The sequence below is a fragment of the Rana temporaria genome, chromosome 5 (assembly GCF_905171775.1).
Source record: "Rana temporaria chromosome 5, aRanTem1.1, whole genome shotgun sequence".
NCBI lineage: Eukaryota > Metazoa > Chordata > Amphibia > Anura > Ranidae > Rana > Rana temporaria.
Genome location: NC_053493.1, coordinates 116447574 through 116471997, shown reverse-complemented (window position 1 = coordinate 116471997; position 24424 = coordinate 116447574). Strand labels below are relative to the sequence as shown.

Below are 24424 nucleotides of genomic sequence, written 5' to 3'. Positions count from 1 at the left end.
TGGGTAATGAAGAAAGGACGTGGGAGGACATTCAAAAGAAGTTGAATGACATGCGGCGTAGGGTCCGGGATAAGCTTGTGCTTATCCGTAAGCATACGAGTGGCACGGGAGGAGGACCACCCTGCAAGATCCGTATAAATCCTGATGAGGAGGTGATCGCGCAAAGTCTAGCGCTGGAGCAGGTGGAGGGAGTCCCAGGCTACGACTCCACTGTTGGGGACTTGGGGACTGGTAAGTTTTTTGTTTTCAAATCTGCTATGTATCATGGGAGGGGGTAGAAGTGAACATATGAGGGGGTAGAAGGCAACATGTAACAAGTTTTTTGTTTTCATATCTGCTGTGTATCATGGGAGGGGGTAGAAGTGAACATATGAGAAGTGTGTTGCTCCAGCAACATGTTTTTTTTTGTGTCATCCACAGGTGGGGATGATGAAGCTGGGCCGTCGTCGGCTGCGGGGCGACCCACGCCATCCCCACATGAGCATGGGGTCCAGTCAGGCCCCATGGACATACTGGCCATGTTTGTTGAGGAGGAGATTTTACCAAGGCCACGTATGGAGGAGGAAGTGGTGGAGGAGTCATTTATCCTCAACCTGGAGGACTCTGGCTACCTCCAGGAGGATCCCACCATCCCTGACCAACCCACCACCCCCCCCCGACCATCACGTCATCCCCCTCCAGGGCAAGCCCCTCCAGTGTCCCCCCCTCCAGTGTGGCCTCCTCCCCTTCTTCTCCCTCTGTTCATGCCCCAGCCTCTCCTCCTCCCAGGAAGGCTCTTTCAAAAACGAGGGGTGTACCCTCCAGCCTCCGTCAAGGTCTGCAGGAGGAGCAGGCCCGGCAGACCCGCCATCTAGGGGCCATGGTGGTAGATCTGAGGCGGGTGGCGGACAGCCTGGCATCCTCCTCCTCCTCTGTTGAGCAGGCCCTCACCCTTAGTGGCAACTGCGTAGCCATTGTGACCTGTCTGGTTGAACAGCAGGATGCCACTGCATTATCAACTTCGGAGGTGAGCAGGTTGGCAGGTGCGGTGGAGGCCAACACTGCTGCTGTGCGGGAGGAGGGGAGACTTACCCGATGGCAGTTGAGGATCCCCACCCCATGCTCCACCACGGCGTCTGAGGAGCCAGAGCCGGGGCACCCTTGGGCCAAGGATGTCCAAAAGAAAAAAATAATTTATGACCATTTTTTTTTTTTTTTGGTGGCTCAGATTATGAGCTTGTTTTTTGGTTATGCTCAGATTTTCAGTTTTTTTTTTTTATTGATGCTCAGATTATGAGCTTTTTTTTATTTTGTAGCTGCCCCTGGCATGTTGGCACACAGATGTGAGATCCAGAAAGTGTGGGTGCTCTGCTTGTTCAACTCGTAGTTGACCTGTGGCCATCTGTTGCTAACTTGCCCCTGCTTTTAGAAAGTGCAAATTTGCCCCGGCCAAACAGCTTGCGCGCTTTGGGAGCAAAATGCGCCTCACACGCGCAAGTTTATGAATCAGTGGCAGTTCCTCATTTGCATATTTGCTGAGGGAAAACTATGAGAGCGCAAGTTGCTCCCTGAGCAAAATTGCCCCTTAATTGCGCCGGGGCAGAGAAACTGCCTTCGTGCAAAAATGGCACATTTCAGGCTTAGCTTGCTTTCTGGGTCACCCGCAAATTTGCCTGGGAGCAAATCCGTACTTGCGCGGTGCAAATCACACTTGCTCCCGCGCAAGTCGTACCTGAATCTGGGCCACTCTGTGTATGTTTGTGCCTCTGTGTTAAGTGGGTCTAATGGGAGTGGTTTCATAATTAACTGTCAGGTGTACAGCTTCAGGGCACTAATGAGGAAATCTGCTGGGCCATCATTCCTTTAGACGTGCTCCTATTGAAAGTATCTCTCCAAAAATTACATTTTTGTTTGCAGAGGATGCCTAAAATCTGACTTGTATCTTAGACAGACTTCTGAAAAAATTGGTGAGCCAATCACACAAGCAGGAAATTATGTTTATGGGGATTGGTCAGTACACACTCTGGGCCAGATCCACAGAAGAATTACGCCGGCGTATCTATTGATACGCCGCGTAATTTCAAATTTCCCGTGTCGTATCTTTGTTTTGTATCTACAAAACAAGATATGACTGCATCTGGGAACGATCCGACAGGCGTACGTCTTAGTACGCCGTCGGATCGTAGGTGCATTTTTCCGCCGGCCGCTAGGTGGCGTTTCCGTTGAATTCCGTGTCGAGTATGCATATTAGCTAGATACGGCGATCCATGAACGTACATCCAGCGTTCGGCTTTTTCCGGCGTATAGTTACCCCTGCTATATGAGGCGTACTCAATGTTAAGTATGGCCCTTCCCGCCTCAAATTTTGATTTTTTTACGTTGTTTGCGTAAGTCGTTCGCGAATAGGGATATGCGTAGAATAACGTCATCGTCGTAAACATTGGCTTTTTCCGGTTTAATTTCGAGCATGCGCACTGGGATACCCCCACGGACGGCGCATGCGCAGTTGAAACAAAACGTCATTTACGTTGGGTCAAGACGTATTTACATAAAACACACCCCCTTCACATCCATTTGAATTGCGCGCCCTTACGCCGCCAAAGGTACACTACGCCGCCGTAACTTACGGCGCGCTTTCTTTGAGGATACCAAAAAAAAAAGTAAGTTACGACGGCGTAGTGTATCTTAGATACGCCCGACGCAAATATGTACGTGGATCTGCCCCTCTGTGTAAACTCCAACTCCAGGTAGCCAAATAACTTTGCATTCTCAGAAAAATACATTGGCTGCAGATTGAAAAGGAAAGATAATTTTATTAACATTCAAATACAATATTATTAGTGTCACAATTACATTTTCTATAATATTTTTTTTTCTTTATTTGCAAATTTTTTTCCCATAAAAGTGGAGTTACCCCTTAATGTCAGTTATTACATTGATTTTCACTTGGTTATCCTTCCTATTTCCATACGCTGTGAGTAGAAACGTATGCTGTGACATAGTTTATGGCAGAAAATAAAAGCAGGTAAAAATACCACAAATGCTTTAGTGAGTGGACAGACTTTTTTTATACTCTATTCTCATTTTTATAACAAAGCGTAAACTTTATAAAAAAAAAAAAATTCACCCTAAACCATGATAATTTCCCTTTAAACAATCCAAAACTATTCACCTGCGCTCCAAGCCCAGCAAGTATGGCCCTATAAGTCTACACACAGACAGAATTCTCACCGCTCCAGGTGAGCCTCGTGATGATCAGGGGTTGTTGAACCACCAGGGTGCTGGCAATGCGGTAATAGCAAAAATAAAAGAACAAAAGCTGGACAGCCGCACTCCAAAATTTTCTTTAAAAGAGATGTCTTTATTTTCAACTGTGCATACAGTCACTGCAAGCCCACAAAAATCAGTATGGCCAACGCGTTTCGCACTGGCGTCAGTGCTTAGTCATGGCTAACAAGGTTCACACTACAAATGAAATATATACTCAAAACATACAATCATGTGATAAAAAGCCCTGCCTACAGCAGGGAGGAATCAATTAAGTTAATCAAGCAGTAAATCAAACAGCAATTTAAACAGCTGAAGTATGGGTCAAACCTCCCTCAAGTGTGTCCCTTTGTAAAAAAGGGAGAAAACGTGAAAAACACATATTAATTTGTGAAAAACCTGTGTGTATCTAAATCAAAATCAAAATCAAAATCAAAATAGAAATAGAAATACCCATGAAATTACTTATGAAGTTTCTCAAAATCAGACCACAACATATATGTATGGGTATAGTCTCATTTAGAAAATAGAAAATAATAATGAAAAATCTGTATTATGTGTATACATGTATATATATATATAAGATCTCTCGTCCGTGATCATTTAGTGACTCAAAATACATAAATTATTAGAGTAAGCTAATTAGTGAAGCCAAAATGGACCTATTTGAGGAAATAAACTGTGGAATAAGAAGATCAAATAATAAATTGATGGGAGAATCGCTACATGAATGGACATTAGGTTAAAATTTAATAGTGAGTAAGACATTATAATAAAAAAAGTCAGTGAAAACAAAATCATATGAATATGATGTACATGGACACCATGCAGGTGGTAACAACATCTATTAAGATGCCTTACCCGATAAATGTGACCGTGATAAACATGGTAACGGTTATTTTACCATTAGGTAGATGATGATCTAGTACGAAAGTCTGAGGTCAAGTGTAGTAGTGTGCAATCGATCTGCCTAAATGTTTATCCATTCAGGGATCTAATACATGAGTGTAAGAATATACATAATAAAGGAGCTGGTTAAGCTCGGAGAGAGCAAACCAGCGACCATATACATATTGGTGTTGGGTTTTTACCCGGTTAAGGAGCTGTATGAGTGACCTCGCACAAGTAAAGAGTTTGAATAGACATCTCTATGTGTTAAAAAGACATAATTTTCGCGAGGGCGGATGTGGATAAAAATACAGGCAAGTGTAGATGTGATCCTGCATGAAAGTCCGGTGTCAGTCATTAATGTTGAATAAAAAGATTATTATATCGAACTGGACAATCAATTAGGCCTTATGAGGAACGGGGCTAGCACATGAATAAAAATCGAAAGAAATAAAAAATAAAATAAATAAACAAGCGCGCAAATGGCCCGAGAAATTGCAATGGTGTGGCACCTGGTTGTATATGACAAACAACAAGGATCGACATAAGTCAAAACGTCTAAGATAGTGCCTCATCTACCACACAATGAAACCGGTATAGTATACTACTCCTAAAACCCGGGAGAAAAAAGAAAAAGGAAACAAAAATTAAAGAAGTACAAGAACGCAAAAATGCGAATAGGTAGATCTAAAATCAATTTTTATATAGCGTATGTATAATGAGGGAAAAATACAATACCCATATAAATATAGGGTGTATGACATAGATTGTATTGAGATGTGTATGCTTCATAATGAAGCACTAATTGAACCCAGGGGTGGGGGGGATTATTATGTGAGGTAGATGAAAGATGATGCGGGATGCATTAATGATATTAATAAAGGTGAAACTGTGTAATGTGTCTCCAATGACAGTAGAGGGAGACTCGTATATATTATCACCTCAAGATATGGCATCGATCCAGCCGCTAAGCCTGATTTAAAATAATGATTGATGCATAACCTGCATGTTCACCCGACAAAGAACCCCCCCCAAAAACAACATATATGTTGTGGTCTGATTTTGAGAAACTTCATAAGTAATTTCATGGGTATTTCTATTTCTATTTTTATTTTTATTTTTATTTAGATACACACAGGTTTTTCACAAATTAATATGTGTTTTTCACGTTTTCTCCCTTTTTTACAAAGGGACACACTTGAGGGAGGTTTGACCCATACTTCAGCTGTTTAAATTGCTGTTTGATTTACTGCTTGATTAACTTAATTGATTCCTCCCTGCTGTAGGCAGGGCTTTTTATCACATGATTGTATGTTTTGAGTATATATTTCATTTGTAGTGTGAACCTTGTTAGCCATGACTAAGCACTGACGCCAGTGCGAAACGCGTTGGCCATACTGATTTTTGTGGGCTTGCAGTGACTGTATGCACAGTTGAAAATAAAGACATCTCTTTTAAAGAAAATTTTGGAGTGTGGCTGTCCAGCTTTTGTTCTTTTATTTTTGCCCTATAAGTCTAGTCAATCCACAATCAACTATAATAGAATCAATAATGCTTCTGTTTTCTCCAAAATGCACATGATTTGATAATCCAAAAACTGACCACTTTCTATCGCAAATCTGTGCTTTCCCACTGTAGGGCAATAACAACAGGTTTGTGTAAATAACAAGAAAGACGGTACTTCATAAGAATAAAAAAAAGTCCCATGATTTACAGTGCATCCACAAACCTTTAGGATGCTGCCTTAGCAACCAATGACAGGCGTAAGCTGTCAGATTTATCCACAAAATTCCTATTTTCGGATGAACACCAGAACAGTCACGCCCTGTACACACGCTTGTTTTTTTCGGCGGTAAAAAGTCTGCAGAGAAAACTGAGGGGAAAGCCGAGAACTCGGCAGGAAAACTGCCATGGAGCTTTGGCCAGGAATCCCGGCCTTGTGTATGCTCCATTGGCACTATGAGCCAGATTCACAGAAGAGATACGCCGGAGTATCTACTGATACTCCGGCGTATTTTCAAATTTGCCGCGTCGTATCTTAATTTGTGATTCACAAACAAGATACGATGGCTTTTGGCTAAGATCCGACAGGCTTTACGGCTTCATACGCCTTCGGATCTTAGGCTGCAATACTTCGGCCGCCGCTGGGTGGAGTTCGCGTCCTTTTCCAGTGTCGGGTATGCAAATGAGCTTTTACGGCGATCCACGAAGGTTTTCGCGTTCGTTACGTCGTCGCTAGTAATTTTTTCCCGTCGCAAAGTTAAGCATGCTTTTACATGGCTTAACTTTAGACAAGCCATGTTAAAGTATGGCCGTTGTTCCCGCATCTAATTTCGAAATGTTTTTTTTTTTGCGTAAGACGTCCGGGAATACGAAAGTACGTTACGCACGTCGCCGCTTAAAAAAAATGACGTCAATTTGCGCAAAGCACGGCGGGAATTTCAAAATGGAGCATGCGCAGTACGTCCGGCGCAGGTACCTGAATCTGGCCCTATGTTTCTATAGGTAAGTAGTAGATCTGGCGGGGAAAAAAATCGCAGCGGGAAAATAGAGAGCAGGTTCTTTATTTCCCCGACGAGATTCACAGCTGTTTTCCTGATGGGAAAACTGTGAGGAAGCATACACACGGCCGGTTTTCCCGACCAAAGGCTCTCCTGCCAGTTTTCCTGCTGGGACAACCGGTCGTGTGTACGAGGCTTTAGTGCAGGGATATGCAATTAGCGGACCTCCAGCTGTTGCAGAACTACAAGTCCCATGAGGCATAGCAAGTCTCTGACAGCCACAAGCATGACACCCAGAGGCAGAGGCATGATGGGACTTGTAGTTCTGCAACAGCTGGAGGTCCGCTAATTGCTTATCCCTGCTTTAGTGTTTGGTCCAAACTCATGATCAGGCTGAATACTTAGTTTATTCCCAATGAGAAACAGATTTAAAAACACCATACAGTACAATGCACCAGAAACATTGTTGTATATTTAAAATAATTACTATGCTTTAGAATTAAGTACTGTTAAAATATTTATATTGGAGAGACAATGAAAAAACCCAGACATTTGAAATGATATTGAACAGAAATGTGCTAACTGAAGCAAAGATAAATAGAGGAGCCATCCAAAGAAACCAGTCCTATTTCTTTCTTTCTTTCTCTTTTCTTTTTTTTTCTTGTCATTTATTTTTTTCTTTCTTTTCTAAATTAAATCATCAGTGTAGTTTACCTAGAATTTCGTTAAATAGCTACAGTACAGTAACATAGGAGTCTTGTGCACAAATAACATTCATAGAGGTACCGTGTTTTTGCTCCATAAGACGCACCTGACCATAAGACGCACCTAGGTTTTAGAGGAGGAAAACAAGAAAAAAAAATATTCTGAAACCAAATGGTGTACCAAAATATTTACCAGTGCCCATGAAATGCAGCCTGACCTGTGCCAAATAAATGCAGCCTTACCAGTCTTATAAAATGCAGCCTGACTTGTACCCACAACATGCAGCCTGACTTGTGCCCATTAAATGCAGCCTGACTTGTGCCCATAAAATGCAGCCTGACTTGCAGCCTTACCTGTGTTTTGTGCCTGGCGACTGGCGAGGATGTCATCACAGTGGCCTGTCCACCTGTCACTCAGAAGACAGAGCAGCCCAAGCAAAAGTACTCCATCCGGCCGTTGGGGCTGCTCTGTTTTCTGTCTTCTTTGAGTGACAGGAGATCGCCCGGCGCTAGCAGCAGACGGCCGCCCTGTATTGTGGCATGAAGGTGGAGGCGGCAACCGGGGGGCTGTTTAGTCTCGAACAGCCGAGGGACTCGTTGAGAGCGCTGGACAGAGATGGGGCTCTGGGGCTGCTGGGGAGGCTGATACACACAGAAGGCTTTTTATCTTAATGCACAGAATGCATTAACTTAAAAAACCTTCGACTTTACAACCCCTTTATATGTTGTCTCTGTCCTGGGGGAGATATACGCTTACATTGCACCTGAGGACCTTTGCACGTGGTATAGAAATTGGTGGAAAATCAGCATTTTTTAATTGTCACAGCCATGGGAGGTGAGGATGAATCTTTGAATGAAAGAACCTGTTCTGGCGACAGTTGTCTAAGGCCTGTTTCACACATATGCATTTTGCAGTTTTATGGCGGCAGGTCGGCTCTGCTGGGCGAGAGCACGTAGCTATATGGCACCATGCCCAGCAGCCAATAGGGGAGCGCGCTCGTCCCTGACTCCCGTGCCCTTGCAGAGCGAGGACTGGGAACTGTGTGTGTAAGCACAGCAGCTCCCGGTCCTGTCAGGGGAGAAATGCCTGACCGTCTGTTCATACAATGTATGAACAGCGATTAGTCATTTCCCCTAGTGAGGCCACCCCCCCTACAGTTAGAACACACCCAGGGAACATACTTAACCCCTTTCTCGCCCCCTAGTGTTAACCCCTTCCCTGCCAGTGGCATTTTTATAGTAATCAATGCATTTTTATAGCACTGATCGCTATAAAAATGCCAATGGTCCCAAAAATGTGTCAAAAGTGTCCGAATTGTCCACCATAATGTCGCAGTACCGAAAAAAAAATGCTGATCGCCGCCATTACTAGTGAAAAAAAAATATTAATAAAAATGCTATAAAACTACCCCCTATTTTGTAAACGCTATAACTTTTGCGCAAACCAATCAATAAACGCCTATTTGATTTTTTTTAACGAAAAATATGTAGAAGAATACGTATCAGCCTAAACTGAGGAAAAAAAATCGTTTTTTATATATATTTTTGGGGGATATTTATTATGGTAAAAAGTAAAAAATATTCATTTTTTCAAAATTGTCGCTCTATTTTTGTTTATAGCGCAAAAACTAAAAACCGCAGAGGTGATCAAATGCCACCAAAAGAAAGCTCTATTTGTGGGGGAAAAAAGGACGCCAATTTTGTTTGGGAGCCTTGTTGCACGACCGCGCAATTGTCAGTTAAAGCGACGCAGTGCCAAATCACAAAAAGTGCTATGGTCTTTGACCAGGAATATGGTCCGGGGCTGAAGTGGTTAAAGATGTGTATTGAAAAATGCAAAATGCACCTGCAATATGCTAACTGTAACCTGCACAAGTGGGAGATCGGCTCTGTGACTGACCGGGGTCGCGTGACGTCACTCCCGTGCATGGAAGCTGACAGTCACTTCACAAGACTCTTAGGCCGCGTACACACGGTCGGTCAAAACCGATGGAAATGGACTGAAGGACTGTTTCATCGGTCCAAACCGATGATGTGTGGGCCCCATCGGTCAGTTATCCTTTGGTCAAAAATTTTAGAACTTGCTTTAAAATTGAACCGGTTAAAAACCCGCGCATGCTCAGAATCAATTCGACGCATGCTTGGAAGCATTGAACTTCATTTTTCTCAGCACGTCATTGTGTTTTACGTCACCGTGTTGAACTCGATTGTTTTTTTAATTGATGGTGTGTAGGCACATCAGACCATCAGTCCGCTTCATCGGTTAATCAATGAGAACGGTCCTTCTCAAACAAGGCAGATGTTTTTCATGATGAAGGGTCCTTTCCTGTGCTCTGTATGATGAGCTCCTAGCTCTGTGGCTTCAGTACAGATCATTAAAGGAGTGTTGTAATGGGCTGGCAGGATCATCACACTTTCAGTGAGGTGAAGAGAATCTAAGTCACTATTTTATTCCCTTTCCTGGATATAACTCAAACATATAACGTGTAAAAGTTGGCAAAAAGAAACTTCATTGGAGTCAACAGTCTTCTTCAAATTTCTAGGCTCAAAGAGTAAATGTTGGCATAGATATAAACTTTGCTGTTTAAACTGAATATGTTGTAGAACTCTAAAGACTTTTAACATATATTACATTTGCAGATTTTAATACATCTTAATTGCAAACTACAACATAGTAACTACATGTTCTGTTTGTAAATTTGTTAATCACTTACCTTATTATATCATGTACAGTGCTGTATGTAATTGACTGTAATAAAAAGAGTTGTGTTTGTTTTAACCAGAGTTATTAGTCTACATTAAAGGGGTTGTAAAGGTAATTTTTTTCCCCTAAATAGCTTCCTTTACCTTAGTGCAGTCCTCCTTCACTTACCTTATGCTTCGATTTTACTTTTAAATGTCCTTATTTTTTCTGAGAAATCCACACTTCCTGTTCTTCTGTCTGTAACTGCACACAGAAAAGTTCAAACGGAGTGGGGGCATAGTTCTCGCCCAAAACTTCTGCAGAGTTAGTAAACCATGCAAAGTCTGCATGCTGCTTACTTATAATAACAAGGGTCAGGCAACCAAACGATGTCTTCTCTTGGAGTAATAGATTGCACTGTAAAGATCTGGTCTTTTTGTCCGGGGTACTTTAACACAACCCGGTCCCGGTAAATGTGTCTGCCCCAGCTCCAATCTCGGAAACAATCCTCAAAACGTTTTCCCACACAAATAAAGGTGACTCCACACAGCATCCCGACACCACTTCACCCTCTCCTGATCAATCTGGTAAATGCCTCACTCTGATCGATAATTGGATGACTGAAAGCTCCCTCAAACTCAACGGATCCAAAACAGAACTACTCATCCTTCACGCAAATCGGAAATCTAATTCTAGGACCACTTGGACACCACCCACCATCCTTGGACAAACCATCACGCCAAGCAACAAAGTCAAAAGTCTTGGAGTCATCTTTGACTCAGACATGACTATGAATGCACAAATAGGATCAGTCGTCAGCGGTTCTCATCATCTCCGCAGGCTACGTAGACTCATCCCGTTCATCCCGGAAGAGGACACAGCAGTAGTGGTTGGAACCATCATCAACTCACGACTCGACTACGCAAACTCCCTCTACTTAGGACTACCGAAATACCAGATTTCACGTCTACAAGTCTTCCAGAACACGGCAGCCAGACTGGTAACAGGTAAAAAACCGTGGGAATCTATCTCTCCGGTCTTGAGGTCTCTCCACTGGCTGCCCATACAGGACCGGGTGACTTTCAAGACGCTCTGCCTCACCCACAAATGTACACAAGGAAACGCTCCTCAATACTTAAGCGAGAAAATAAAACCTTACGTCACCAAGCGCGTGCTCCGGTCAACCAAAAACCTTCTCCAAATCCCTAAATCCCGCTACAAATCTAAGGGAGAACGTAGATTTGCAGTTCAAGGACCCCAGCTTTGGAATGCTCTACCCACGGCCATCCGCTTGGAAGAAAACCATCAGGCTTTTAGGAAAAAACTAAAGACCCACCTCTTCTAATGGATCAGGACAACACTGGATGCAAAGCGCCTTGAGGCGATTAAGTTTGCATTTGATGCGCTATACAAGTTACTCACTCACTCCATTACAAATGCTAGTTTTACCAGAACAAGTGCTCCAATCTCAAAACATGCTTCTGAGCATGCACATTTTTTTCCCATCGTTAAAGCCTACTCACGACCGTTTTTCACGACGTGAAAAATTACGAGAAAAATTAGAGCATGTTCTAAATTTTTAACCACTTAAGGACCGCCTCCTGTATATATACGTCAGCAGAATGGCACGGCTGGGCACAAGCACGTACCTGTACGTCCTCTTTAAGTGCCCAGCCGTTGGTCGCGGGCCCGCGACCTGGTCCGAAGCTTCGTAACCGCGGCCACGATCGCCGTTGGAGTCCCACTATCGGTCCCCGGAGCTGAAGAACGAGGAGAGCAGTGTGTAAACACAGCTTTCCCGTTCTTCACTGTGGCGCTGTCATTGATCATGTGTTCCCTGATATAGGGAAACAATGATGTCACACGTCCATCCCCGCCCCCCTACAGTTAGAAACACATATGAAGTCACACTTAACCTCTTCAGCGCCCCCTAGTGTCTAACTCCCAAACTGCAATTGTCATTTTCACAGTAAACAATGCATTTTTATAGCATTTTTTTGCTGTGAAAATGACAATTGTCCCAAAAATGTGTCAAAATTGTCCGATGTGTCCGCCATAATGTCGTGGTCACGAAAAAAATCGCTGATCGCTTCCAATAGTAGTAAAAAAAAAATATTAATAAAAATGCAATAAAACTATCCCCTATTTTGTAAACACTATACATTTTGCGCAAACCAATCGATAAGCGCTTATTGCGATTTTTTTACAAAAATAGGTAGAAGAATACGTATCGGCCTGAACTGGGGAAAAAATATGTTTTATATATTTTTGGGGGATATTTATTATAGCAAAAAGGAAAAAATATTGTTTTTTTTTCGAAATTGTCACTCTATTTTTGTTTATAGCGCAAAAAATAAAAACCGCAGAGGTGATCAAATACCACCAAAAGAAAGCTCTATTTGTGGGAAAAAAAGGACGCCACTTTTGTTTGGGAGCCACGTCGCACGACCGCGCAATTGTCAGTTAAAGCGACGCAGTGCCGAATTGCAAAAACTGGCCAGGTCCTTTACCTGCATTTTGGTCCGGGTCTTAAGTGGTTAATGGCAATTTTTCACATCAAGAAAAATGCTCTGGAGCCTACACACGATCGTTTTTAATTAATTAGTATAACTCGCAAGATGCTGGATCATTACAGAGCCAAAAATAGCAATGTCAAATATAGCCTCCTCCTCCAAGTTTCACGAGCTGGTTACAGTTTTCCTATGACCAATAATATGGCATTTTTTTTCTGTTTGTTAGAAATTTCATCTTTTATTATTGTTGTGGTAAACAGAGGTGAATAAGTTCCAAAAAAAATGAACATATGCAAAAATGCCATACAAATCTCTCTCTGCCATCTCATTTATAAATCAGTACTATAGTGTTCAGCTGTGTTTCGTCCATTTCTACAAACGTCGTGAAACCAGCTTTGACGTGTTTCGTAGCCCTTAGGCCCCTTTCAGACGTCCGCTCCGCCTGTCCGTTATTACAAGTCCGTTAACGGACTTGTAATACATCCCTATGGGATCGCGTCCATTAGCGGATGGAGCATCCGCTAACGTCCGCGTCCGTCGGGATCCGGTTTCCGTCGGGATCCGGTTCCCCATAGGGCAGAGCGGAGCTGAGACAGGGCGGTCTCTGCACTGTGTGCGGGGACCGCCCTATCCGCCGACAGCTCAGCGGGGGTCCCCGCTGAGCCGACGGAGACACACGGAGCGGACCCAGAAATGGTCCGCTCCGTGTGAAAGAGCCCTTACAGATACTGTATATTAATTCCTCTGAAAGAAAAAAAAACTAACATGAAACTAAAACTAATATTTTTTCTTTATTTAGTGAGATATTTGAATTTGAAAACTTGAGTTGCCACCAGAGCAGAAATAATGGAAAACTTTCCAAAGGGGGATTTTTTTCCCATGCCTAAGGTGATAGCCCTCCCATTGGAAAGATATCTTCTCACTTCCTGTTAAGAGGAAGCTCCCCAATGAGACAAAAGGGTGGATTTACTAACGGCAAGTAGACTGTGTGCTTTGCAAGTGCTGTTTCTCCAGAGCTTAGTAAATGAGGCGATGCTTCACTTTGCATAGGATACCCAGTAACATGCATAAAAAAATAACAAAAAACAGCATTTTTGCTTGCACATGATTGGATAATAGAAGTCAGCAAATCTTTCCCTCATTTACTAAGCTCTGGAGAAACTGCACTTGCAAAGTTCACAGTCTATTTGCCTTTATTAAGCCACCACAAATATGCTAAAAAGAACTTGACAGCGGTTTTAACCCGCCTCCAAAAAAAAAATGGAAAAACTTTAGATATTATCTCCAATTAAACATTATATGTAACTATTTTAAAGGGAAAATTTTCATTTATTTTATTTTATTTTCACTTATTTTTAAGTAAAGCTTTTAATTTTATTTTACTTAAAATCTGCATTTGGACACTTAGCTATATTATTGTACATTTCATTTTCACATATTCCATCATGTCTGCTCTATAATATTGCCTTGGTCTGTTGATATAATCCATGAGGGGGAAAAATAGTTTGGCAAGTCTTTGCTACATTTACTTTAGTCACACAAGATCATAGCTTGGCTTAGCCAGCCATTAACAAAAGTTCCGCCGTGTGTGTAGATACATCCTATTTGGCAATCTCCAGGTCCCTCTTCCACGAATTTCGTTTTCCAGTAGTATGCCCAGATTTCCATTAGTTGTGCCAGCATATTTCATATACATGCCTATATTTTGCTTGCTAGCCCTTTTTTTAAACACATTTTACTCCTGCTAATTCAATTAGCAGATGTCAGTACATTTGGGATTATTCACTTGGCTACAGAAAGAAGTTGGATTTTATACAGCAAGATTAAGTCAAGAATAAAGGCTTAGTTCTTTGAAGTCAGAAATGTGTCAATCATTTGCTTTGGAAAGGCATACATTAAGAACGAGACAAAATATAACACAGATGTCCAATGAAATAATTTTCAAGTTTTAGCCCCAACATGGGTCCTAATGGTGGGCAGTGGTGTCTAATATCTTTCGTTTTTATTTAGTTTTGCTGTGTAATGAAATTATAAATGAGAATATAAAGAGATACAGAAAAAAAGAGCAAGGAAGTAGGGTGAATTCATAATGCACATTTTAGGCTTGGCTAAAGTTTACAACTTGGCTCCATATTTTATTACAGCTGTGACCTCAGTTTTGTAATGCCTGACTTATGTAAACCCAGCTTTGTTCCTTGCTACTTTCCAGGACTATTGGTCCTTGGAGAAACTCATTTCGGAGCCAGAAGTACTGTAAGCTTGTGGCATGTGTGCAATTATGAACTTTCCCAAAATGTATATTTCACGTCTCATTATATCATTTACTCTTGGAGGAGCCCTAAGAACCAGTAATATTCCAGATATGAGCTCTAATAATGTTCATGACATATAGTACTTTTTTTTTTAAACGTTCCGTTAGTAAAAGTATTATCATTAATTATACTAACATCAATGCTGTGCAGGAACGTTTGGTAGCTTTGCATGGGTTTGTGCTAAAATGTAATTATCTTTATAACACCAATTTATATAATTTTATATCACCCTTTATATTACATCCAGTGCCATATTTGTCTCCCAGGACCCGTTGTTTTTTATGTGCCTCTCTCCCTCCTTTACAAAAAAAAATTACTTTAAGCAATAAAAATTTTATTAAAGTGATACTAAACCCACAACAGTAAAATCAGTCTGTATATGCAGTAAAGCATGCTTGTTATATCAGTGTCACAATGCAGAAGATTAAAGTGGTTGTACCCTTATTTGTGACTTCTACCTGTAGGTCAGCCTAGATAAAGGCTTACCCATAGGTAGTGGAAATATCTTGTAAACGTGCGCCGTTAAGGAGATATTTCATTTGTAGTCGCCGAAAATGTTATGCATGCGTGGGGAAGAAACAAAACTAAGTGCCGTTTCTTCCCTAGCCTGTGCTGTTAATGGTGGCTCCCGTGCGCATGTATGAGAGTGACGTCACGCAGCTCCGGCAAATCACAGAGCCGGAGTCCACGGCCCGGAAGGAAGAGGGGCCAGAAGATGGACGCTGCCTAGACAGGGGACATCGCTGGATTCTTTTGCAGGTAAGTGTCACATAATGGGCTAGTATGCAATGCATACTAGCCCATTATGCTTTTCATTTGCAGGCTTTGCAGGAAGCAAAGGAGGAAGTAAAACCCATCAGGGTTTACTTCCTCTTTAACCCCTTAGGTTCCACACTGAGTGGAAATTAAGGGGTTAATTCTCTGCATTGTGTAAAAAGGCTTTTTGATCCTGCCTCCTCTGATCCTCCCCTTCTTTCAGAGTCCCCAGTATATCTCCTGAAAGTACAGTAGCTAGGGGACAAGCTGCACATGCTCAGTTTGGTGTGTATTACTAGCGAGTTCCTTTTTCTTGGAAGGGTGCATGTGATCAGCACAGAGCCAATCCGCACTGTCCAGACAGAGGGTCAGGAGTCCTGTATCCTCATAGGACAATCATGGGAGAATGAAAACTCCTTTTACAAGCATTAACCATACACTGATAGACACTGCTAGAAGTCACAAGACTGCTCTAACTGCGGATGAGAAAAGGTATTTAGCTAACTTTTTAGCTTTTTATTTACTAAAACGATTGCATTTAAATGTTGTGTGTACTGTGGGAGACCAGATATATTGAATGCAGGTTCCTGGGTTTAGTAACACTTTAAGCAACAAAATCCCTCTTACAATGATGGTCAGTGTAGTGCCCCTTTATATTGGTAGAGAGTGAAAACTGTAGTGTACCCTCACATTGGTAGCTAGTGGAGAAATGCCCCTTTGCATTAATGCTCTGTGAAATTTGCCCCTACATTTATGGTCTGTGAAGAAGCATCCTCTTTTCTTGGCGGTCAAAGGCTAAATAGCCCATATAATGTTGGACAGTGTTGTGCCCATAGGCGTGTGCACAGGGTGTGCCAGGTGTGCCCAGGCACACCCTAATCACCCGGTGTAGAACAGATTCCCTCTACTGACCTGGTTCCCCCTCCTCCCCCCCAAAGCACTTCTGGCTTTCCTCTTCTCTTACCAGCTGTTGCTGCAGGATGTTTTAGGGGAAAGGGCCAGTAAATATATAATTTACCAACCCCTTCCTTTTCTGAATGAACATTGTGAGTGTGAAGTGTGTGTTTGAGCTTTAGGGTGCACTCCCTAATGCCATAGGCTGCCTATGGTTGTGCCTCTATGTTTATGATCAGTAAAGAAGTATAATTTTACTTGGTGGTAGGTGTAGTGTTTCCTTACTTTAGTGGTCAGTGAAAAAGTCCCCATTACTGAGAGATAAAAAGATAAAGAGAATATAAACAAGCCAATAAGGAAAATTTTATAGTAATGTTTGCTTTTATGGTCGGTGGAGAAATGCCCTCTTATATTTGTGTACAGTGAAGTACTCCCTTACATTGGTGACTAGTGAACATTGTACTTTGCCCTTAGAATAGGGGGTCAGTGAGAAAGTACCCCCTGGAGGTGAGTGGAAAAGTGCCTCCTTACATTGGTAGTCAAAGCCCCCTTATTGGCCCTTCTGAGCTTTCTGGCCATACAGTAGTTAAAAGGTTTGAAAAGATTTAAACCTGCAGGATTCAACCCAAACCTATGGTGGCAGTGAAACTGAACCTCATCCCACTTGAATCTTCTGTTACATGTGTTACAGTACATACAGTTATTAGGTAAATTCAAAAAATAAAATATTAAATATATACATTTATTACTGTAAATACACTTAATTCTACCAATATGCATTTTGCAGGATGTTAGGTTTTCATTTTTCAACTAAAAACCTATATACAATGGCTGGAATGTAAAAATATACAAATATGCTACAGGAAATAAACACACAATTCAGCTGGCTCTGCTCCATTCCAAACACTGGAAATGCTTACAAAGGCAACAAATGAAAAAATATTTAAGAGACATATAATGTAATTAAACATTTCTGTTCCTCAACCATAAAATATATACCCAAGCAGAAACAAAATGTCAACAGAATGTGCTGTCTCCAGCTAACACATTGAAAAGATTAAACAGTTTGGTGTGGTGATAAATGGATATTACATTTTCTATCAGGCTGAATCACAATAGCTTTTTGTTTTCCAAGAAAACTGATGGGAAAAGGTGACAAAGCAAGGAAAAAGGTGAACCTCACATTCCCCGACTTGTTCATTCCCCAACTTAGTTGGGGTAGGCGGTACACTTTTGTGGGGATGGGTCAGCCAGGCAATGTGACCTTTGACCTCTGGTAACCCGCCTTCTAACCTTTGACCTCTGGGGGGAGGTCCCTGTTCCAATTCCCGAGTCCTAGCCATATTCTTTAATGGGAAACCCTAACCCTAACCCCTAACCCTAACCCCAGTATTTGAGTCAGGGTGTGGGTGCAGCCTATTTGTGGATAAAGAAATATCATTCAGTTTAATTCATGTGTCTAGCATCAAGTCTTACTTTTAGCTACCCAGCTGTTAGCAAACCAACAGCACCTATTCTGAGCCCTTCTGTAAGCCTTCTTTCCTACACATCAGTCCCCCCCATCATACAAAGAAGAGAGCAATAATGCAATTCTGGTTTCATCCTTCTTAGGTCATATGGCAGCTCTTTATAAAATTAGAAAGATAACTACACTGGTATGTTGTAAAATACCCATCTACACTCGTTGGGGTTGAAATAATAAGAATGGAGTGTGTAAAATCTGGTGCAACTCTACATGGTAGCCAGTCAGCTTCTAACTTCAACTTGTTCAATTAAAGTGTTTGTTAACCCCCCCAAAAAACGGATCTTTTCCCTTTAAAGCATTTTATAAAGCACAGTGCTTATGCTGTTTAATTTAGCCCCCTGTAAAACCTGTCATACCTGGCTGATCCTGCCAGTGTCTGCCCTCCCCTATGTAAACTGACCACGATCATTATGGCTGCTGAGCCCTGACACCGCGACACAGTAGCCAGTTATGTGCCTCCGTCATTCGCAGTCCTCCTGTCTTCCTCTGTGCTTCTGTGTCCCCCTCCCTGCCTCTCTGCCCCTGTGTCAGTGCCCATCCCCTCAGCTCCTGCTGCTCTCACAACTGTTAAAACTTTAGATAAGCCCCTCTGTGTCCTGATAACAAGTGCTCCTGTCTGTGTGCTGTATTAAAAAAAGACCTCCTTTACAGTTTTTTAAAGCGGTTCTCCACGATCACGTGTCTGGCCTGCTCTCTCTCCTCTACTCTCCTCCTCACGTCCTAGCTGGCGTCAGTGGGGGAATCTCAGCCCCACCCACTGCATCTGTCAGCCGGGCAGAGGAGAGAGCTGGGCGGTGATGTGATTGCAAGGAGCCACTCTGAAATATGGTAAAGGAGGCATTTTTTTTATATACACCCAGACAGGAGCACTGGTTATTATGACACAGAGGGGCTTATATAAAGTTATATAAGTGGATTCAGTTTACGTAAATGAACTCCATTGTGTCCTGTACAATTGGCTTATTATCCCTCATTAAAACTGTCCTGATACTAACCAATTTTCCACCATTGAAACCTCTGCATTTTTGTAATTCTTGTAGCAAAGCACCAGTCTGTGTTCTTTAGGAAATCTCTCTCTCTAGAAAATTTGAGCCTAGTCTTGCTATTTAAAAGTGTTCTGTTGCTGGCCAATTTTACACTGCTGTGTCATCTACAATGTTTTAATTCTTGTAGAAAAACACTTATTTTCTCTACTTTTTTTTCTCTAGTCACCTCTTTTTCTCTAGTACATTTTAGAAAATTCGACCTTTTAAAAAAAATTCCTGAAGCCTTTACACTGCCTAACAAACGCTCACAAGAAATGTGCATGTGGCAGAACTGCTTTGGTTCAGCAAAAAGAGAGACACTCACATAAAACTACTGCCCAATTCCTATCTGCCAATCAAAGTGCGGCCTATTACCATTTGTTGAAAAAGCATGTGTTGTGGCTATAGTTGCCTGAAAAAAAGCCTTTTTTTGGAAACTGAAATTAAACATATTGGAGTGTTACTGCTGTATGAAAGCCAGCTGTAAAGGAAAAAATAGATTCTACAAATATGCCAGTGTACACTGTTGCTGACACTGTCCATAAAAATCATAGCGTTGCATAGCACAACATACAGCTTTAACACATTTTCCAAGCATGTTATTTAAAAGATTTGTGTATTTTTAGTGTTGTCATTCAAGTTTCATCCAAAAACCCTCTCTCTAATTCAGGGGTAGGCAACCTTGGCCCTCCAGCTGTGGTGAAACTACAAATCCCATCATGCCTCTGCCTCTAGAAGTCATTCCTGCGATTGTTAGGGTCAGTGTTGCCAACCGTCAGTATTTTTACCGGCAGCCAGTAAAAAACGGGCACTTTTTTCCTGCCAGTAATAGCCAGTGACGGGAAAAGCTTGCCAGTAAAAATTATGTCTGTGACTGCTACAAAGTGTTCAGGCGGCACCAATGGGGGGCGGGTCTGGTGGAGGCGGTGCCTGAGTGTGTCGTGTGATGTCATGGTGAAGGGAGAGGGCGGAGCGGCTGGAGCTTTGTGTGTGGGTCTGTGGAATGGGAGCAAGTCAATCCAGGAGCAGGACTGTCAGTGCTGTTTGGACTTGAGTGGACTAAAGGGACCACCTGGCATAGAGAGAGACTATCACTGGGACTCAGAAGGGGACGTGTCTAGTTGGTGAGGTGTCATCCTCATCTGTGCTGCTGCACACTGCTGTCAGTATCACTGGGAGAGTCAATATAATGTGCATGTGCCTGCCCATTCTAATTTCTTGCCCTCCTGTCCCTGAGCTACTTACTAACCATATCGAAAATAAAATCGGTCATCTGTTTTTTGCCTTAAAATCTATCTTAAATCACATTGCTAATTGCATATTGTACTTATTTGTAGCCTAAATACTGAAATTTGCACTTAAACCTGTAATTTTGTAACTTTTGGAAATGCCAGTAAAAACGTGGCTGTGCCAGTAAATTGTGTGTGTGTCGTGTCAGTAAATTTCAATCTGGTAGGTTGGCAACACTGGTTAGGGCCATCATGGGACTTGTAGTTTCAAAAGAGCTGGAGGGCCGAGGTTGCCTACCCCTGCTCTAATGTATGGTATTTAAGAAAGAATGTCTTTGTGCATTGGTACATGCCTCCATGGCACTGTTCAGCTTCCCATGCATTTTTTGACAGAAGTTTACCTTTTAACCCTAAAATTTGCCAGAACTTACGAACAAGATTTGCCTGCCCCTAGACATTGTGGGATTGGCCTCTAAATTTGGCATCCCTGAAACATGAATAAGATTGACGAAACCCAGATTTGCCCATCGCTAAGCACAAGGGATTTGTATTTGCTTCAAAAACTCCAGCATGAGAAGAATTGCTTCTGACCCAAAACAAAGATATTTTATAATCGAATGATACCCTGTCTATACTACAATTTTGCCTTTGGCTGATAATGCAATAGAAAATATGTTTTTTTTAAACTAATGCAAGTCTCATATGCTGACATTTCTGCTAATCTGATAAGCGATGGTGTTCCCTATATTTACAGCCCACATATAAAGAGCTATACTAATGTACCCAGGGCTTTTTTTCTCAAACAATAGGTGCTGGAACTCAACCACGATGGGGCTGCACTGATATGCTGCACTGATGGGCACTGATTTGCTGCACTTATGGGCACTAATAGGCTGCACTCATGGGCACTAAGAGGCTGCACTGATTGCCACAGACGAGGCTGCACTGATGGGCACTGATTAGGGGGAACTGATGAGGGGGCACTAAGAGGCAGACTTGAACATGTACTAAAAAGTAAATGGATAGGTGCATGAAAGTAACTGTGTATGTGTATTGAACAACAATCTGTTTTGTGCATAATGATAAATGTGATGTAGGTCTTTGCAAAACTGTTCCAGTTCACTGTCCAAAGTTGCAGGAACAAGGGTTGCAAAAACAGAAAAAAATGTTGCAAATCCTTTGCTTATATAATATAAATTTGGGCTGGTTATATAATGCAGTTTAAAATGGTTCTAAAGTCTTATGTTTTTTTTTTTTTACCATTCTATGCATTCTATACAGTGGCGGACCATGCGTCCAAAAGGGCACACGGGTGCCTCCCCCTTACTCCTGCCACCCCTCTATCACCAATAGATAGATTCATGCATTGCATGAATCTATCTATGGCCACTGCTGCCACCCCCTATACAGGCGCCCGTCTCTTTTTGCAGTTCACTCAGCTGTGTGTTAGGAAAGCGAATGAATATTGAACACTGAACTGCCTCTCTGCCAATCAGGTGCTTGGGTCTGTTACCTGGTACCTAATTGGCTGAAACAATCATAGCAGAGGATGGGAGGAGAGGATGGGAGAAGACATCAAGGAGCATGGAGGATACCCACCCAGAGAGGGTAAGTGCGGGGTGGGGGGGCAAACTGGCAGCATTTGATGGGCACATTGGTGGCAATTGATGGCACGGTGACAGAATTTGATGGGAACATATGCGGCATTTGATGGCACACTGGCAGCATTTGATGGGCATATTGGCGGCAATTGATGGCACAGTGGTGGCAATTGATGGCACAGTGGGGTCAATTGATGGCACAGTGGCTGCAATTGATGAGTACAGTAGCTGCGTTTGATGGCACAGCGGCGGCATTTATGGGTACAGTTCCTGAGTTTGATGGCACACTGGCTGCGTTTGATGGCACAGTGGTAGCAATTGATGGGCACAGTAGCTGCGTTTGATGGCACAGTAGCTGCGTTTAATGGGCACAGTGGCTGCAATTGATGGGTTTTTTTTCAGAATTTTTCAGTTTGTTTGCACCCCCCAAAATTTGAGCTCCAGCCGCCACTGATTCTATGCATTCATGTAAAAACCCTTCTGTGTCAGAGAATCCCTCCCAGCACTTTATACTTACCTGAGCCTGATTTCAATCCAGTGTTGTGCACAAGAGCAGTGGCTCTCTCCACTCTCTCTCCTCACTGGGCAGATTGATAGCAGATAGAGATATTGGCTCCCACTGCTGTCAATCAAATTCTGTGAGGCAGCGCAGCTAGGGATCAAGCTCATACTAGTGTCCTGATAGAAAGCTAGCGCTGAATCACCAGTGCACAGAGAAGGTAAGTATGACATGCTTATTATTTTAATTAAAAAAAATCACTTTACAATCACTTTATCTTGCTTGATAAATCATCCTGAAAATATTTCTACACCATCTATGTTTATCAAGTGTTACAAGAATTACAAGTGTGTGTGTTTTTTTTTTTTTGCATTTTTGTATAAGTTGAAGGTCAAAAAAGTAATAGTTGACCATGATAAATTATTTTGGCTTTAGAAGGAAAAGGGGAAATTCCACTGGCAGTTACTGATAAAGTTTCATCATGGAAAAATAATTAGAAATCTCAAAGGGATTTCATAACCGTACATATGTTCTGGAAAGTAAAAAACAATTAGCACATTCTCTATTTATTTTTTTTCACTCACTCACTCTATTAATACAAAATACTCTAACTATATGTTACATATAAACCTAATGTACATAAATTACAAGCAAATCATCATGCTCACAAATTTGTAAATTCTTAGTTGCTGCCCAGCACTGTAAGGCCTTGTACACACGATAGGTTAAACAGAGGACAACGGTCTGATGGACCGTTTTCATCGGTCAAAACCGATCGTGTGTGGGCCCCATAGGTTATTTAACCATCGGTTAAAAAAAGGCCAACTTGCTTTAAATTTAAACGATGGATTCCTAACCGATAGGTCAAAACCGATCGTTAGTAGGCACAACCATCAGTTAAAAATCCACGCATGCTCAGAATCAAGTCGACACGACGGACCATCAGTCAGCTTCATCGGTTAACCAATGAAAATGGTCCATCAGACTGTTCTCATTGGATGGACTGATCGTGTGTACGCGGCTTAAGGCGTTTTCACTCCACCCCTCTAATATAGGATGCAAATAATGATGCAGCGCAACTAAAACAGTGTAAATGAGTCCCAAAAAAAGTCATTAAAAATACTGTATGTATGTGTAGCCAACCATTAGTGAATTCCAGATATCCCAGACTTCTATTCCATGGATCACCCAAGTGTCACATGCATAAAACCCAGTAAACCATATGCATTCCCCTCCTGGGCTGGAACCAAATCAATAGTCAATGTCGACTGGCTCCTGCCTCCCAGTTGCAATCACAGGCACTGACACATGGACTGAAGCTTGTATAGACCTCCTCCTACAATGTGACATGGGCTAATGCAAAAGGAATAAAACCAATAGTATTCTCTATACGTTTTAAAACAATTTAACCACTTCCCGCCCGCCGGCCGTCATATGACGTCCTTGAATTTGAGCGGGCCTATCTGAATGATGCCTGCAGCTACAGACATCATTCAGATATCGTCTTTTAGAGCCGGCAATTCCCTACACCATAAGAACAATAATAGAGGTTGTTCAGCCTCTTGATCGTTCTTACGGACAGCGAGAGGGGACATCCCCCCTCCTGCCTCCCTCAGGTGCTTCTACTGACTCACCCCTGCCATCGGATGTCATAGGATGTGACTGAATTAATACCATTATAGGCCTCCCCTGAGGCTTTTTTTTTTTTTTTTTGCAACTTGGGTAAAAAATGAATCACCTACATTAATGTGAGTTAAGATATTCTGCTTCTTTATTGTTAAGAATATGTATATTAACCCCTCGTTTGACCAGCCTCTTTATGCTCTTTCTTATATATTGATATCGGGTTAGCATTAAGTAAGTGGTGTTTCTGTCGCTAAGCAGTCTGTTCACTTCTTTCATGTTAAATGTTTTGGATATGACCGCCATACCACCGCATTTATCTGAGGCCGAATTACCACCTTGCTCCTTTTATCCAATTTCGCTATGCCCTTTTTAATGTATTCAGGCTAATGCACCTTCCTTTTTTTTGTTTATTTTTTTTGTTT

The 24424-nt window shown here is 42.1% G+C and overlaps 1 protein-coding gene across 1 annotated transcript in view; it reads left to right on the top strand.

Moving 5' to 3' along the window:
* COL6A6 (collagen type VI alpha 6 chain) overlaps positions 1-24424 on the top strand; it is a 286317-nt gene that overhangs the window by 19740 nt on the left and 242153 nt on the right. The window lies entirely within an intron of this gene.